The sequence below is a fragment of the Sminthopsis crassicaudata genome, chromosome 3 (genome assembly GCF_048593235.1).
Source record: "Sminthopsis crassicaudata isolate SCR6 chromosome 3, ASM4859323v1, whole genome shotgun sequence".
Lineage (NCBI taxonomy): Eukaryota > Metazoa > Chordata > Mammalia > Dasyuromorphia > Dasyuridae > Sminthopsis > Sminthopsis crassicaudata.
Window position 1 is genome coordinate 266,531,500 of NC_133619.1, and position 19,406 is coordinate 266,550,905.

Below are 19,406 nucleotides of genomic sequence, written 5' to 3' on the forward strand. Positions count from 1 at the left end.
AAGGGAAATATTGATGGGAACACAAGTCAAAAGAGAGAAATGTGAGAAATGCCTCCCAAACTGAATTTATTCCATATAAATCCAGAGCTTCATTTCTATATGTCTGAGACTCTGAAAGACTTCAAAATGTTACCTGTGACTCAAAACCTCTCTCATTTATGTTAATTCACCAATGACAGCCAACATGTGAATTTGCTCTTCCACCCTTTGCTGTTCCATAGGAGGAAATTTTCATTAGGATGAGGTTCCTTCATATGGCTCCTGTGCTTCTACCCTACTGCTGCTAGATTGCATTCCTGCTTCTACCATCTTGGTCCAAGAATTCTCTGGATTTATCACTCCACCATTGCTTCTAAACCCTACCAATTCTGGGCCATGTGATTCCATGAAGGGGCTTCCACAGATGTTCAGGCTTGCCCCTTTTGGTCTCCCTTTCAGCTCTGCTTCTCTGGCTCTATCTTTCCTTGTTCTTCCTTTTAAATGCCAAATCTAAATGAACTCTGAGAATCAATCAGATTGGGACAGATGAGTTCACTCTTTATCAAAGAGCTCATCAAGGTTCTCACACAACATTAAGTAGACAAAAGAAGGATTTTTAAAAATTTCTAGACACATCTTTTTTATCTATATGTCTTCATAGGGGTACCTGGCCCACACATAGCTTTCTAGGTACCTCCTTTTTAATTTCCCAGATCAAGGACTACTGAAAGACAGATTATATCTGTGTTAAAGGATGGGAGACCAAATTTCAACTGCCCTCACATGTTGGCAGGTCCAGCCTCTGAGGAAGACTTAGGCCTCTGTTTTTATTTCTTGGCCATCTGAGCCTAGGCTTAAATGGGGGAAAGTGATTTTAAAAAGGGAAAAAATTTTTTCTTAGACTAGACAATGAACTTTTTCAAGAAAGAGTCTTTGTAATAGAGAAGGGTTCTGGTAAATTTCCCTTATAAATAGTCCTGAGGTGAATAAAGTATGTAATCTCTGAGAGATTTTTCTTTCTTTTTTATAAAATCCTCTTATCCAAACCCTAAAAACAGAGCTAGCAGATAGGCACTATAATATTCATCACAAGAATCATTTTTAATTAGAAAACAGAACAGATAAACATTGTCTTATGGAATATTCTTCCCCATCCCCCACAATACACATCATACCCCTTTGATCACTTCAAAGAAAGATCTTAATCTGCTCTTGTAGGAAAATAGTTTCTTCCTTCTCAGGATACTATGTCTCTTAAGAGCTTCAGGAAGAGGAAGGGAATGATGAGCAAAGGAGACAACCAAATTGGGCTAATTTCAAAGTAGCCAAAAGCCTAGCTTGGTTTTTTTGTTTGTTTGTTTTGTTTTTGTTTTTTGGGGTTTTTTTTGACAACTTGTAGAATAAAAGGAAGTTTTGAGTGTGAAGTACTTAAAACCTTGCTCTGGAGGAGAAAAATACAGAAGAGAACGTGATCCTTTTACAACAATCCAGAGCTTCAAGGAAAGTCAGAGTAGAGATAGTTCAGGCCTGTCCCTAAATGTAGGATTGTATTAATGAGAGGAAGACAGGTTTGAACCTGCCTTGGATACTTCTTAGCTTTTGATTCTGTGTGTCAGTTCACCTCAGTTTCTTCATCTGCAAAATAGATATAATAATAGCTTCTATTTCATAGGTTATTTTTTAAGATCTAGGTTTTTATTGATAATAGTAATAACATCTAAGACTAATAGTATTTTTGAGATTGTGAAGCATTTTACTTTATGCAGCATGTAAATTATAGAATTACAATGCTTGTTAAGAAGATCAAATGAGTTGATATAGAGAGAGGATGTTGTAAACCCTTGAAGCATTTTATAAATGTAAGATATTATTATTATCATGAATTACCATGAACTATTACCATGATACAGTAATAATGTATAATCATAGAATAGCCATTTCTATAATGAAATTCTAACATTATGGATTCACCCCTTTGGTTCCCAATACTTTTGGTCATCTAACAGCCATTATAAAAAAAACACACCCCACTGGAGGGGGGCAATGCTAGTAGCCACAATGTACTAATATCTTACAATAACTGGTAGCTGAAAAAAAAAGAAAATCTTGTAATAACTGGTAACTGAAGATAGAAAAAAAATAGGTCAAGATTGGCCTGAAAAAAAGAGCCATGAGTTCCCAAACACATTGCATTCCTGCTTTATAACTTTGCCAAAGTTCATCCCTCATCAATAAGAACAGTGAATGAACCTACCTGGAAATATTATTCTTTTTTTTTTTTTTTTTTTTTTTGGCTGAGGCAATTGGGATTAAGTGACTTTGCCCAGGGTCACACAGCTAGGAAGTGTTAAGTATCCCAAGTCAGATTTGAACTTGGATCCTCCTGACTTCATGGCTGGTGCTCTATCCACTGTGCCATCTAACTCCCCCTTCTCCCTTACTTTTTGAGCAGAATTATGAGGTCTTAACCTCTTAACTTGAATACGTGGACAAGGGAAAGAATATAGCCCAAGCCTGAAGGCTTCATTCCCAAGTAGGCAATGAATTCTATTGCAAAACATGCTTCTAAGAACTAAGGTGAAATGGGTCTGCAAAAAATATGCAGCCTCATGTGGCAAGCAAGTAATTAATCATGTACCTGCATATTTTGGATTAATTATGCCTATTTGCATGCAGCTTCCTGGTACTACCTGTCATAGCAAACTTTATTTCTCAGAACAGTGAGAGTTTGCTATAATCATCTTGGAAGAACTAGAAACCAAATATGATAACCTCTCCAACACAAGAAAAACTTCAGTATTTTCTGTGTTCCCAAATCAACCATGCGATTTCTCCTATAATAATTTATGAAGCACCTAGGGTATCCCCCAACAAAATATATACCTGCTCCAAACCATAGTCGATGTGTTCTTATCAATTTCAACTTTGCTAAATCAGCTATAAGACACAATTAGTTGAAATTGTATCAGGCATTGGGGCAAAACTTGGTCAGGTTACCTTTGAAGGACCTGACACTGCTAAAAAATTAGGGAAGTTGTATTTTTTTCCAATTAGGAGGTAAAGAAACTATCAAAGTATTAAAATTGGAGAGCAGGATTTTCAACTGCAGTAATAATTTTTAACTGGAGAGACAGAGAGATCAAAAAAAGAAATTTGGGGGCCCAAGTGATAAAAGGGGAAAAGAGAGGCTGGGAGGTAGAGATCAATGATGAAAGCAGCAGCAACAACAGATGATGGATGATTTCTAGAGTAGTCAACTTTCTTTTCTAGATTTACTATCAGCTAAAGAAAATCCAGAATGAAGTGATTGAATTATGTCTTCTCAGAGAAATTGCTAGAATTAATGAGTTTGCTCCATACTATGGTTCCCCTTTTTCATTTTATTGCTGCAAGCAAAAAAAGCAATATGGTTCATTGCTAAGCATTTCTCAACTATTAAAAATTTTTGCTTAGTGATTATTTGTAATTTTAGCAACAATTTTCTAGATAATAAGATAATTTTAATTGCCTCCTAAAATGGAGATTTTTGCTAGAAATAGTGTGAATGGGGTGGGGTGTATTAAATCTGTGGATTATCAACTACACCAATTCCAATAGGTTGGGAAATCTACTTTTTGGCCTAATCACTAAAATGATTGCATGGCAGCTCAGAGCATTAAGAGTTTTGTCAATAATCTGCATTTTTAAAAACTTTCTAACTCTACAGAAAAGTTAAGACATATGAATACAGGATCATTTCCCTAAATTAAAATTCCTACAAAATAATCATTGTCTCAAAGCAAATGATTCTCTCTGCACCAGGGACCTTTGTCTTTTCTCTACCCACAATGTGAGGGAAGGGAAGCAAAGTAGAGGCAGAAACTAGAAGAAAAGCTTGAATAGCCTAAATGGATGGAAACAATGCTGGACCCATCCCTCAGGCTCACAACCTAGAGGTCATCCTGGTCACTATTTCACTCACCTACTCCCATATCCAATCTATTGACAAGTCCTGCCAATTATAGCTTCTCAACATCTCAATTTCTTCATCTTTTCTCATTTGACACTACCTCCGCTCTAGTATAATCCCTCATCATCCCCCATTATTTTATAAGTTTTCTGAGGGAAAAGTTTGACTTTTGCTTTTTTGTATCCTTAGCACCTAGTACAACACCTGGCACATAATAGAAATTTAATAAATGTTTATTGCTTGATTTTGCAACATTGATTTTCAGTTGTTTTGTGATAGTGTTCTTCTATTCTGCCTACTTTACTTTGCAGCAGCTCATGTCTCCATGAAACAAACCTTCAAGTCTTCTCTGTATTAATCATATCAATCATTTCTTACAACACAGAAATATCACATTACTAGTCATTTCCCAATTGATGGGCATCTACCTTGTTTCCAGTTTTTTTGCTACCAGTGCATGGTACATAGTAGATCCTTAATAAATGCTGACTGACTGATTGACAGGAAGTACTGGTATCAATATTTTGGCACATGAGGATCCTTTGTTTTTTATCAGTGCTCTCCTTAGTGTATGTGCCTAGTAGTCGAGTCTCTAGGTCTAAAATATGAACATTTTAGTCATTTGCATGATTCCAAATTACTTTCTAAAATAGTTATAAGAATACACAGCTCCAACAACAACATATCATATTTATCTTTTCACAAACTACTTGATTTTACACACATACACATACATATACATACCACACACATATATATGTATGTATATATGTATATTCCACATGTCACTTTCAAAATTTCCTTGTTTATCTGTGCTTACTTTTGAATTTTTTTTCATTTTAAAAAAATACTTCAAGGACCCTCTTTTTGGAGGCATCACTATTGCTATCTCCTTTTCTTCCAAAGCCCCCCCTAATTAAAACCAAAGGAAGGAAAAAAGACTGTAATAAGTAAACATAACTGAACAAAACATGAATATTGGTTCATCCAAATACAGATTTATATATCTCCACCTTATGTCCACTGTCTCTGTTCAGGAGGTGGGTAATATGCTTTATCAGAAGTCCTTTGGAGATAGGGTTGCTTATTTCACTGACCAGAATAATTATCTTTGAAATTTGTTTTTCTTTACAATTAGTTCATACCCAGGATTCTCTTTATTTCTTTTGTTATTTCTTATAGCCCAGTTTTATTCTGTCACATTAATAGATGATAATTTGTTCAGCTATTCTCTAAATGTCTAAGAGGCAATCTAAGATATTCCATTATATTCTAATGCTTTACTCCTTTTCAGTTCCTTTAATACCTCCTTTATGATCAGAAGGTTTGTTTGGCTTGTAATTATTCCCTATTTGGCATTCATTTATTTTTTAATGAACCTTTCCCATACCAACTTGTTTCCTTGATGAATATGAAATGAAATATTTCTACATCAACCTTTTTGTATCTATATTCAATCCTTCTTTACCTGGTTTAACTGAGTGGTGTTCATCAAGATGTCTGTTCTCCTCACCCCTTCGTGTTTTTATACTCTTCTCATCCATTCCAGTTATGAGAAAGAGCAAGTTACAACCTACTTCCCCACTTCCTTCTTTTTATACTATTACCTTATTCTCTTTATCTCTTTCAAAACCTCAGAATTAAAGCAATCCACTTTCAGAAACTCTGTGTTACTGTTGTTGTTTTTTAATTCCATCATTATCTTTAAAGTTGGAGAAAACATTTGTTTCTTCTCTTATTAGAATCTTAGCAATGGATCATCATATAGCTCCTTTTTTGCTCAAATTTACTTTTCTAAGTTTCTCTAGCCTTTTTTTCTTTTTCAAAATTTCTATTTAGTTCTGTTCTTTTCATCAGAAATGTTTGAAAGTCCTTGATTCTATTACAGATCAATTTTCCCCTGTATGATTATATTCAGCTTCACAAGGGAAGTTATTCTTGGTTGTAAGTCTAAATATTTTTGCTTTTTGGAGTATTATATTCTAAGATTTCCTCTTATTTATAGTAAAGGCTATCAAGTTTTGTGTGATCCTGATGCTGTTTTCTTGGTACATGCTGCTTCTTTCTGAATACTTTAGTATTTTTCCTTTGATGTGTAAGCTCTGGACTTTAACTATCATATTTCTGGGACTTTTCTTTTTAGGGTTCATTTCAGGAAGTTGATTAGTTGATGCTTTCTACATTTTACCTTTTGGTTCTAATAGATTTGGGAAATTTACCTTTGTGATTTCTTGAAATATAATGTCGAGGTTTCTTTTTTCTTCTTCATTGTTTGTAGTAAGGCCATTAATTCTGAAAATATCTCCCCATTTTCTGTTTTCTAGGTTAGTGGTTTTTATATCTGACATCTTAAATTTTTCTTCTTTTTTTACTTTTTGTTTCAATATTTTTTGCTATCCCATAGTATCAATGATTTCTTTGATTTACTCTTGTTATAATGAAATTAATTTCACGAGAAAGGTTTCCATTTTCTGTTCTAAGCCATTTATCCTCCTAATTCTTTTCTTAATATGTTTTTAATCTCTTATTTTATTTCTTCTAGATATTCATACAAACCTTGGGCAGGGGGAGATAACTTTCCCCTTGACTCTACTTGCAATTGTAATGGAGCAATTTGCGTCTTTTAGAGTATCTTTAAATCTACAATGATTTTTATGCTGGATGGCATTTTCTTCTATTTGTTCTCTCTGTTTAAGTCTTGAATTAGAGAGTTTGAACTAGTGCCCTTCCCTCTGCTGTACTTTAGGGTGAGATGGTTGGCCCTGCTTGGTTTCCCCCCCTTAGGTCATTGTTGTTCCTGCTCTGACCTTCTCACCCTATGGTTGGACTTTCTTTGGGTGGAAAGAATCAGAAAAGATTTTATATAAAAGATGATGCTTGAATTGAGCCTTAAAGGGAGTAAAGGATTCTATGAAATAGAGGTAAAGGAGGATTTTCCAGGAATGCAAGATGTCCAGAGTAGAGACACAGATATAAGACATGGACTGCTGTGGGCAAGGAAGTAGAAAGTACACCAGTTTGACTAGATTGTAGGGTGTAGGAAAGGGATTAATATATAACAAGGCTAAAAAGCCAGGTTGTGAAAGACTTTAAAAGTCAAACAGAGGAGTTTATTTTTGATCCTGGAGGCAAAAAAGAGCCACTGTAATTTATGAAGTTAGAGACATATAATCATAAAATGCCAAAGTTATAAACCTGGTAGACTGGAAGAAGGTTAGTGTTTTTGATAGAAATAGGAGAGTTCAGTATAGGGTTGCATTTTAGAAGGGTTAGAGGGGAGGGAGTGAATTTTGTTTTGGAAATGTTACATTTATAAGTCTTAAGGACTTGCAGTTTAAAATGTCCCTAGAGGCAGTTTTGGGACTGGTTAAATGTTTTTAACATAGTCCTAGGGACACATGATTCTGCTGATGTGGAAAACATTTTGATATATGAGACTCACTCTGAATAAGGAAGATGAGAAATCCATGGGAAACAAAATTCCTGCCCAGATTAGAGTTGAATTGCTCACCAAACCTGGATAACCAAAAATCACATGGAATTGATAGATGCCTCTATTATCCCTGCATAAACAACTCAATCTGGGCATTTCCCAGAAATCTCCTGGAAAGAATAATGAAAAGGGAAAAGAATTTGAAAAGACCCCCTGTAAGGTTACATACCCACCTATCCCCTACCCACTATCCCAATGCAGGGGAATTAATCCCAGTGAACTAGTTCTGATCTAGAAACTCAGCAGAAACATGCATTGATGACTGAAAAAGCTAACTCTTAATTGGTTATCCACAGGTTATTGATTCACTGCAACAGGATCAGGAGTCCTTCATCTGGACATTGCCACCTTTTTCTGGTGATTATTCAGCTTCATGCTGTTCTAATGCTATATGAATTATCTTCCCCAGCTACTATTACCTAAAATTTCATCTTTTAGGAGCAGCTAGTTGGTGTAGTGGATAGAGCACCAGCCCTGAAATCAGGAGGACTTGAGTTCAAATTTGACCTCAGCCACTTAACACTTGCTAGCTGTGTGTGATCCTGGGTAAGTCACTTAGCCTCAACTGCCTCAGCAAAAATAAAACAAAATAAAATCTCATCTTCTATAAGCCTTTCCCAGCCTTGATAATTCTAGTGTCTTCTGTCTTTTAATTATTTCCAATTGTCCCTCTACATAGTTTGTACCTATTTGTTTGCTCCCCATTAGATTATGACTCAATGAGAGTAAGGAAGATCTTTCACTCTTTTTTTCCTAAGCATTTAGCATATGCCTGTCATATAGTAGGCACTTAATAAATTTTTATTGCCTGATGGACTAAGACTGCTCCAAAGTTAAAGGCAATATTCCTCAGGCTTGAAGAGGATGATATAAACCCTTTCTCTACTCCTTGATCAAAATCAGTTTAGACATTTAGCCCTCTCTTTATCCCAAATTTTCCATTTCTCATGATGGCACCACATAAACAAGTCTAAAATCTCAGAGTTAACCAGCATACCTACCTCATTTCATCCCTCCATATAGCTGTTAAGTCTTAATGATGCCTTGTCCTATTTAAAGAAGCTCTGCAATATCACTGACAGCCTTTCACTTCCCTTTACTCACGCTCAAGCTACCCTGGTTTAAGACCTCAAGGCTCTCTCTTGGACAAATATACTGCTCAGTGCTCAGGTCTGACTATATCATTCTCCTTCCAGTAGATCACACAAATCTTTGGTGTGTCACTATTGCAAATGGGGTAAGATGCAAAACCCTAATCCTGGAATCTCAAGGTTTGTATGGTCTGGTTCCCATCCACACTTCTGCTTCATTTCACAGAAGTTACTCATCGCAGAGTGATTATTAAGAAGGGCACTTTGCAAACCTTTTAAAAAGCTATGGAAATTGAAATTATTATATGAAATGAAATGAAGGGATTGGATAATCTCTAAATTGTTTTTGAACTCAAAAATTCTATGATCCTAGATGTGGATTGCCTTTTACTAAAACATCATTACTTTTAGTTAAAATGTTTGACAAAACAGAAGGGGGAAATTTTTTTTAAAATCTGATTAGATACAATAAAATAACATTTTAAATTAAATATTCCCTTACCTTATAAAGTTAGAACTAATAGATGATCTAGATTTGGAACTAGTAATGAATTATATACTTTCTATTTAAAAGTGAAAGTGAGCCATGTTTCTTCCAGAAATAAAAATGTAGAAGATATATGTGTGTGTGTGTGTGTGTGTGTGTGTGTGTGTGTGTGTGTTATTTGTGCAATTCTTTAAGTGGTGATGTAGTAGAATTTAATGGAGAAGAATGAAATGGAGTAAGTATGTTACACCTCAGATGCCTAGAACCAACATTAATGTGTTTTATATACATAGCCATATCTTTTTTAATAACACTGTATAATCTGACAGAAGACAGATGCTTTTATCATATATAGTTTATAAAGCAAAGGTAGTTTTAAGAAAGAACTACACAAAATGGAGAGTCGGATGTCTGCCACATTTTTTCACTTTACCACCTTCATTTTAACATTGTTCTTTATGCAGTAGAATTCATTATGAAGCTAAGATTCATCTTGAGTCGTCTCCAAAGTAAACTAGATGCTAATGCCATGAATCCTCATCCATAAGACAATCTCACAGCAAGAATTCTGGGTTAATTTTTGCCATAAGGCCCAAAGGCAGTATAATAGAAAAGTACCATTATATTTGTTTATTAGTTACTTGCAACACAATACTTATTTTTCCTTCAAAAATGGAAGAATTTCTATACATTTCACAGAGATTTGGTGAGAAGTAATTAGGAAATGAATTTTAGGAGAAAATCATCATATGTGGTATTGTAACCAAGATCCTTATTAATATTCTTATTTATTAAACATAGTATAAGGAAAAATCTATTTTTCAATTTTATGCAATGAAAACTGTGAAATAATAATTATAAAACATTAATTAACTAATGGTGAGGAGGCCTAAGGTTCCAATCTTGGTTCTGTTACTAACCAGACTTCAAAACTATGTCCTCTCACAGGACACTTTCAACCCCTTCCTTTCTTCCTTTTTTTGTTCTTTTTTTCCTTTGAAAACAGTTTTTGAGTATTTCAACTATTCACTAAAGCTCTGTGAATCTCACTTTCCTTGTTTTAAAAGGAAAGGACTGAACTAGAAGATAATCTCTAAGGTCTCTGCCAGCCCCAAAGCCAAGGCTAGCAAAATAAATAAATAAAAAGCACTTAGATACCTTCTTTAAGTTTAGGTCACAAGAGCCAAACAAAATGTCAAAATAATGAAAGAAATAGTAGGTGTTATTTCTGAGCTTATTGTTAGAAATCTTTGAAAAAATATGAAGAAAGAAAGAGATGCTACAGCAATGGAGTAAAACAGTTAGAGATTAAGTTTTAAAATGGCAGAGTACCTGAGAAATAGCATGTAGTGGTACAGTGGTATAATGGCCTCAGAGTTAAGAAGACCTGGGATCAAGTACTCTCTTTAGCCTTTCTGTGACCCAAGCTCCTCTCTAGAACTCTACATGGCAGAGCAAGTACCAATCTGTATCGACAGGAATTCCTCATTGGGAACTACCAATACTGATCATATTATCAATTGATTTTTTTTATGACCTTATATATCAGGAGAATTTTCTAACCATAGTTCACGTATGTAATATGAAGGCTCTGACCCTATTTTTAACAACAGAACTATTATATTTTCTCCTTAAGATTTTTGGGTATCTTAAGAGTTATCTTTTTTTCTTTCCCTGTCTTGTGTTCTCCCTCCAATTCTGTTTAACTACTGGACATACCAGGTAGCTTTTAGAAAGAGAAATTTCATAGATCTAACAAGGACAAGGGTACTAGCATTTACCCAACACCTCAGGGCAGAATTCTTTCATACCTCCTCCAAAGTGGAGGGGGGAGTGGTAGGCTCACAATTTAGTTCCACTACCTACATACCACTAGTTCCACCACAGGCATTGCCATTACCATTTATTGGGCTGGAGTCTGAAAAGGTCACTGCAGGTAACTCTTTATGCTAGGCTGGCTCCAACATCTAGACTGGATTCCTTTATTACTGTGGCTCATGCTGTCTACCATTGAAACTCTCAAGGTCAGAAACTCTACTCCCAATAACTAAAATAGAAAGGAACTAACAAAAAGGTACAGGAACTCAGCCTATTTTGGAGGTGCCATAAGGCTTCAAGAAGGAAGGTCAAAGAACCCTTCTCCCTACATCATAGTTCTCTCACAAAAAGCAGTGGATGAAGGAGTCATCTCACTCTTCCAGAGGTAAAGATGGCTAGAGCTGACTCAGGTAGATATTGGTTGTTAAACTTCTAAAGGATAGTTTAAAAAACATAGCTGGGAGGCTTGGAGAGACTTATATCGACTGATGCTGAGTGAAACGAGCAGAACTAGGGGATCATTATACACTTCAACAATGATACTGTATGAGGATGTATTCTGATGGAAGTGGATATCTTCAACATAGAGAAGAGCTAATCCAATTCCAATTGATCAATGATGGACAGAATCAGCTACATCCAGGAAAGGAACACTGGGAAATGAGTGTAAACTGTGAGCATTGTTTTGTTTTTTTGTTTTGTTTTGTTTTGTTTCTCTTCCCAGATTATTTTTACCTTGCGAATATAATCCTTCCTTTGCAACAACAACAACAACAAAATTTGGTTCTGCACATATATATTGTACCTAGGATATACTCTAAGATATTTAATATGTATGGGAATGCCTGCCATCTAGGGAAGGGGGTGGAGGGAAGGAGGGGAAAAACTTGGAACAGAAGGGAGTACAATGTTGTAAAAAAAAAAAAAATTACCTATGCATATGTACTGTCAAAGAAAATGTTATAATTATAAAAATTAATAAAAAACAAACAAACAACAACAACAACAAAAAAAAAAAAACATAGCTGGCCACTGGTGAGAATATGATGGAGATTCTATGCTAGGTTAGATTGCTCTAGTTCCCCTTTGAAGTCCTTTCTACTCACAAGTTCTGTGATTCTGTCATTCATCTTGGATCTTACTCCAGACATGCTTTTGACATTTCAAATTCATCTCAAAAAGCTAATTTATTATTTCCTTCTAATTCTTCTATAAATCAGTTGACAATGCAAACAAAAAAAGAATTTTGACCCAGGATTAAAGTCACAATGATTAATGTTACATTTTATTTAAGTTTAATGAGGGAAAGGAGTATTAAGGAACAAGAAAATTTATTCATTCTTAGAGGAAGAAGGCATTTCAACTTAAAACCATATTATTCACCATAATATCATTTATCATAACAAAATGTTAATGTTTTTCATGTGAATATGATATTAATCAGGCATTCCACTGGCATTAGAATTACTGAGCCTAATCACATTAGTCTAAAGGGTCAGAAGTATATCCTGAAAAGAGGGTAAAAAAGAGGAAATTATACTAAATATAGTTTCAGGGGCAATAGTATATAGAGGAACCAAGGCTCTATGTATAGTTAGTAGCCCTCAGTCCTTGACCTCATGCCAGTGACAGGTGATCTTAGATGAAACCAGGAAATTGTAAAGATGGTCCTTCTACATAGCCCTCACTTCACTTATAAAAATTATCAAAGGATATTTATAAATTCTTTTGAGTTTGAGTAATAAGTAGAACCTGGTAGTTAAAAAGATCAAAGTACTTCCAGAAAGATGAGAAACAGTTCCTGGAAAAGGCTTCTCTCTTCAGAATAATTGATGTCAAATTCTAGCATGACAATCATAGAATCATTAATCTCAAAATCCCTGAGCCTATTGAAAGACATATTTAGGGGATTCTACTCTTAATCTGCAGGGAAAAGGATATAACACTTTCTTTGTCATTACCATAGCCTGGACCAGATAGGAAAAAAAATAACTGAACAAAATCATGACAAGTTCATCATAATAACATCATAGCAGCTAGGTAGCCCAATGGATAGAGCACTGGGTTTGGAATCAGGAAGATGATGTTCATGAGTTCAAATCTGGCCTCAGAGACATATTAGCTATGTGACCCTGAGCAGGTCACTTAACTCTGTTTACCTAAGCTCTTTATGTATAAAATGAGCTGAAGAAGGAATTAGCAAATCATTCTAGTATCTTGCCAAGAAAACCCCAAATGGGTTATGAAGACTTGGACACGATGAAAATGATCAAACGATATCACTTTCTCTGACACTTATTTTTTTGTTGTTGGTTTTTTTGTTGTTGTTGTTTATTTGGGATTTTTAAAACATTTTTTATTTTTTCCAATTACATGTAATTAACATTAATTTTTTTTTATTTTGAAATTTTTCTTCTTCCTTTCTTCCCTTCATTCCTCTAAAAAAACAATAAACAATTTGATATAGATTATATATGTGCAATAATGTAAGACACATTTCCTTATTGGTCATATTGTAAAAGAATAAACAAAATCAAGAGAAGAAAAACATGAAAAATAAGGAAATTGAAAATTATATGTTTTAATGTATATTCGGACTCCATAATTTTTTCTTTGACGATGGGTAGCATTTTCCATTATCAGTCCTTTGGACTTGCTGAAAAGAGCTAAATCAATCATCCCACACTGTTGCTGTTACTGAATACAATGCTCTTCTGGTTCTACTTATTTCACTTTGTATAAGTTCATAGAAGTCTTTCCAAGGTATTTCTGAAATCTGTCTGCTCTTCATTTCTTATAGAACAGTAGAATTTCATTCATATAACATAGTTTGTTCATCAATTCCCCAATCTTCTCAATTTCCAAATTTTTGCCACCACAGAAAGAGTTCTATGAATATTTTTGTTTGTCTATATCCTTTTCACCTTTCATGATTTCTTCAGGATACAGCCCCAGTAATGGTATTGCTGGATCAAAGATGTATGTACAATTTGGTTGTCCTTTGGACATGGTTCCAAATAATAGTTCTCCATAATAGCTGAATCAGTAAACAATTCTATCCACAATCTGTCACTTTCTTGTTAGGTTACCTTGAGCAAGTCACAGTTCTTAGAATCATAGAATCTTTGAAATAGGAGGGACCTTAGAATATGACTTATTCAACTTTGTACCCATTGCTAGAATTTTCTCAACTTTCTGCCTGTAACTCCTTAGTAAAAGAAATTTCACAATTCATAGCTAACTTATAATTGTTAGAAAATTCTTCCTTATCAATGAGTTAAAATCTGTCTTCCTATATCTTAAATACATTTCCCCTAGTTTGATCCGTAAGAGTTACAACAGTGTGAAGCTAAACCAAATTTCAACATGAGGGCTTTTAAATATCTGAAAACAATTATGTTTTCTCCAAGATGTCCTTTTCTTCAAACTAAACATTCAATTATTTCTTAGATGACATAGTTCTGAATCTGTCTTCCTCTCTGGGATTTAGTTTTATCATCTTTAAAATATTCCTTAAGTTCTATAGTTTGAACTAAGTACTCAGGTTTTCAAAAGGGAATTCCAGTAGATTTTAGCTGACTTATAAAGAAAATTCATACATTATCACAAGACTGGAAAACTAAGCTGTAAAGGTCTCCTGCCTGGTGAAAAGACCAAGTGTCATCTTGCAGTCATTGTATTACCTGCTTATTCTTAAACAAGAGCGAAACAGTGCCCAAGACTTTTTCTTCACTTCCTTCTACGGTACAAGCAGCCTCCTCCAGAAAAGGATGATTTTTTATTTTAAAATATTGAGATATATTTTGGACTTGGTTAGCTTAAGGAACCAAGGTCTCAGACTTCTGGCATCACTTCTTCAACAGTGACAATAAAACAGCCAAGAGTAACTGGAAGGTTTTCAAATGCTTGGCTGGTGAATCACAATGAGAATTTCCCTTAGGTGCATCAACTCAAGGATATATCAATTAATACCTCTCCTGCTAAGGATAAGTAAATTTTTGTTAAGTATTGAATGAACAATGCATAATCTCATTTTGTGCCAATGTCAAAATTAAACTTGCAAAGGATTGCTCTGAGTCAGGCCCAGATCAGAACACTTTAAAAGCACAGCCCAAGTATTATATCCTGTCCAAAACCTTTTCTAATTCCTTTCATCTTAGAATTTCATTTCCTTTTGAAATAACTTTATATTATTTTGGAAATACTTAACATCCACTTCCCAATGCACATGTTAGATCTCCCCAAAAGAATGTAAACTCTTTGAGGACAGGGACTGTTATTTTTTATTTTTTTTATCTCATTCTCATAGCATACCTTGCACAAAAGAGATGCTTAATAAATTTTTGTTGGATTAAATTGAATAAAAATGATGATCTAAACAATGGCAGCAGATAGAACTGGAAGACCTGGAAGAATAGACACAGCTATATGTAAAGTGGTAGATGCTGGTCTGACCCATTCAGCTAATTCCCATTTCGAAATTCCCTTAAGTTTAGGATATATAAATGTGTGCATATAGGTGCTTTTGGTGATTCCTTTACTCAAGTACATCATAAGTATGAAAAAACATAGAAATATGTGAAAGATTTTGCATGGGAACTCCCTCTCAATGCTTCTGTGACTTAATATGTTGAAATCATCATAATAAAGACAATCAAGGAATAATTCCCTATAAATAAAAAGTCCCATGGAACAGTGGCAAAAACACTGGACAAGAACTTTATAAGATTTGGGTTCTTCTGGTTCTGTCACTTGAACAAATCCTTTAGTATCTATGTACCTCAATTTCTTCAGCTATAAAATGGAGACTAGTCTGTTGATATTTAGCCTTAACATAACACCTTAACGTCTGCATATATTTTTATTTTTATAAGATCTTGCATTTTCCCACTATATCACATTGTCTTCCTCACATATGCTTTCTGACTTCCAATTCTCCAAGTGATAAAAAAAAAACCTACAAAGATGTGTAAATTACTTGGAACGAGCAATAATTTTTAATTGGCCATGTGTATGTGCTGCTTCTGATGCTAGACTGACACAAAATGTCTTGCTTTGAGCAAACAACAATTTGAGCTGGTTTCCCATCTTTAATTAGTATTCTATTGATTGAGATTAACATGCCATATACACATTTTATTGTTTTTTGGTATTATTTCTTTAACGTTGTGGGTTTTAAGACTGAATATTATTCAAAGGAAACATGCAAAAGTTGTAGCTTTTAAATAGTACACTTCAGTGACTATTAGTGATATTGCAATAGCATTTGTGCAGTAAAGATAAGCATTTCAAGTATCATTCAAGCTCTATAGTCCTAATTTGGGATTTGTTTTAATCTGGGAAGAAATCTAACATATCTACTACTTTTTTATGTTATAGAAATTTATTGTTATATAATTTGAATCCTTCCTGATGTTCTGCTGGACACATGTTCTGTTTTGTTTTGTTTTTAATTTCTCTTTTTCTATCTTTCTTTTTCTATTCTATTTTTTCTTATTTTGTATTTGTTTAATAAAACTGGAAAAAATATTTTTAATTTGTATTTATAAATCTTTTGGCACTTTAAGAATTTTTTGATGGTAGAAAACAAATAGGTATCCTATAGCTAATATCTATTTTGTGCATTGAACACCTTGTCCAAAAGAGATCTTATAAAATAACATACCTTAGTTTTAGACATTCCCATTGAAGTTGTATTATGAAATTGGAACGTAAAAGCCAGAAACCCCCTCTTTCCGGTCGAACTATGACTAATATGAATTTGGGTTCTGTATGAGACCAGAGTCAACATTATGGGAAGGAATATCCCTAGACTATAAGCAACATCTTGGGGACTCTTTCAGGAACTGAAGTATTGATTCCAATTCCAATGAAATCCCTTGGGAGGATCTTCACATGTATTCAGGTACCTGACTTTGTTAGATTTTTTAAAAGTTAGACTGTTTGTCCCATTGTTTGGAATGACCTTTGATTTTGAAGAGATCTACTGGACAAATGTATTGTAGCCATCCCTGGAAATATTTTTGTCTGGACCTTCACACCTAGATCACTCTATGCATTAGCAAGGGATTCCCTGGGGAAATTTTTGAGTTAATCTTGGTGCTTAAGGGACTTGGAGAAAATTTTACCCAGAACAGGTTAGTGTCTCACCTAAATGTAAAGGGATAATTTCCAGTCAACGCCAGGTCATCCAGTTTCTCTTGAGAGAACTCTGGAAGTTGATTTGGCACTAGATAGTTATCTGAGAAAGAAAGCTATTTTTGCTTTCCTTTTCTTTATTTTTTGTTATTGCTTTTTGTTTAATTTTAATTTTTATTTAACTAATTGCTTTGGTTTGGGATAGGTCTTTAACAAACAATAGGCAGTGGTATCCTATGAAAACTTTGTAACATATTATTAGATTTTCAGATTTGTATAAATTAATAAAATTAATCTCCAGGCCCACCAGTTATGGTAGATCAGGACCTTTGCTAAATATTGTTAATTTGGGGATTTTTTGAGAACTATAATGGATTATGTATGGGGACTCTTCATGGCACTCAGAAGAATTATATCATAAGAATTTATGGATCATTGAACCACTAAGAAGAAGTCTTTCATAGTTGTATTCCTGGTTCTGCTTGTTTCACTCAGCCTCAGTTCATACAAATCTTTTCAGGCCTTTCTAAAATCAGCTTGTGCATCATTTTTATAGAACAATAATATTCTATAATCTTCATATACCACAGTTTATTCAGCCATTCCCCATTTGATGAGCAGCTACTCATTTTCCAATTCTTAAAAAGAGCTGTTATAAACATTTTTGCACATGGGGATCTTTTCCTCTCCTTTATGATTTCCCTGGGATAAAGATGCAATAGTGGCACTGCTGAGTCAAAGAATATGCACAAAACAAGATAACTGGGGGCAGCTAGGTGGCATAGTGGATAGAGCATCAGCCTTGAATTCAGGAGGACTGGAGTTCAAATGTGATCTCAGATACTTAACACTTCCTGGCTGTGTGACCCTGGGCAAGTAAGTCACTTAACCCCAGCCTCAGGAAAAAAGAAAAAACAGATAACTGTATAAATATCTATACATATATTGTAGTTAACATATACTTTAACATATTTAATATGTAGTGGTCTACCTACCATCTAGGGGAGGGGGTGGGAGGAAGGAGGGGAAAAGTTGGAATAGAAGGTTTTGCAAGGGTTAGTGTTGAAAAATTACCCATTAATATGTTTTGTATATAAAAAGCTATAATAAAAAATTATTTTTAAAAGAATATACACAATATCCTTTTGGACACAGTTCCAGATTGCTCTCCACAATGGTTGGATTAGTTCACAATGCCACCCATAATGCATTAGTATCCCAGTTTCCCCACATCCCCTCCAACATTTATCATTATCTTTTCCTGTCAATCTGGGAGGTATGAGGTAGTACTTCAGAGTTGTTTTAATTTGCATTTCTCTAATAAGTAGTGATATAGAACATTTTTTCATATGACTATAGATTGCTTTAATTTCATCTGAAATCTGAAATCTGTTCATATTTTTAAATCATTTAGCAATTAGGAAATGACTTCTTATAAATTTGACATAGTTCTTTATATATTGTATAAATGAGACCTTTATCAGAAACACTGACTGTAAAGATTTTTTCCCAGCTTTGTACTTCCCTTTTTTATTGTTATTATTTTAATAGTTTTTATTTACCAGATGTATGCATGGGTAATTTTACAACATTGACAATTGCCAAATCTTTTGTTCTAATTTTTCCTCTCCTTACCCCCCACCAGATGGCAGGTTGACCAATACATGTTAAATATGTTAGAGTATAAATTAAATACAATATATGTATACATGTCCAAACAGTTGTTTTGCTGTACAAAAAAAAATCGGACTTTGAAATAGTTGTACTTCCCTTTTAATCTTGTTTCTATTGGTTTTGTTTGTGCAAAAACTTTTTAATTTGATGTAATCAATTGTTCATTTTGCCTTTCATAATATTCTCTAGTTTTATTTTGGTCATAAATTTCTCCTTTCTTTAAAGATATGATAGGTAAATTATCCATTGTTCTTCTAATTTATTTAGGATATCATCCTTTATGTCCAGATCATACCATTTTGACCTTTTATTTTGACATATTTGGGATGTGAAATGTGTCATGTCACTGGTGATTTAAGGAAAATTATAGGAATAAAGGGATGATGAAAGAAATCAGATTGCAAAGAGTTTAGGCAGTAATGATAAAAATGTAGGCAACAAGCACAGATTATTACTCTTTCTAGGAGTTTGATATGAAGGAAAAAACAGAGAGCATTAAAGAATGGCTGCACCAAGGCAGTAGAAGACTTCTTAAGACACATTTGAGCATGTCTGAAGGTTGAGAGAAAGGCCAAAGTATTTTTTCTTTATCTGCTTATGCAGCACCATAATTGGACATTGAATAGAATGGAGCACTTCAGTAAGTGTGAAGAAAGATATATTGCTTCTCCTGGTGACAGACCCCATTTCTGATAGCACACTGCCCCAATTTAGTACAGTATCTTGCTTGTCACAGGCTAATTCTATTTCCAAATAAAAGTTACTGATTAGCTTGTC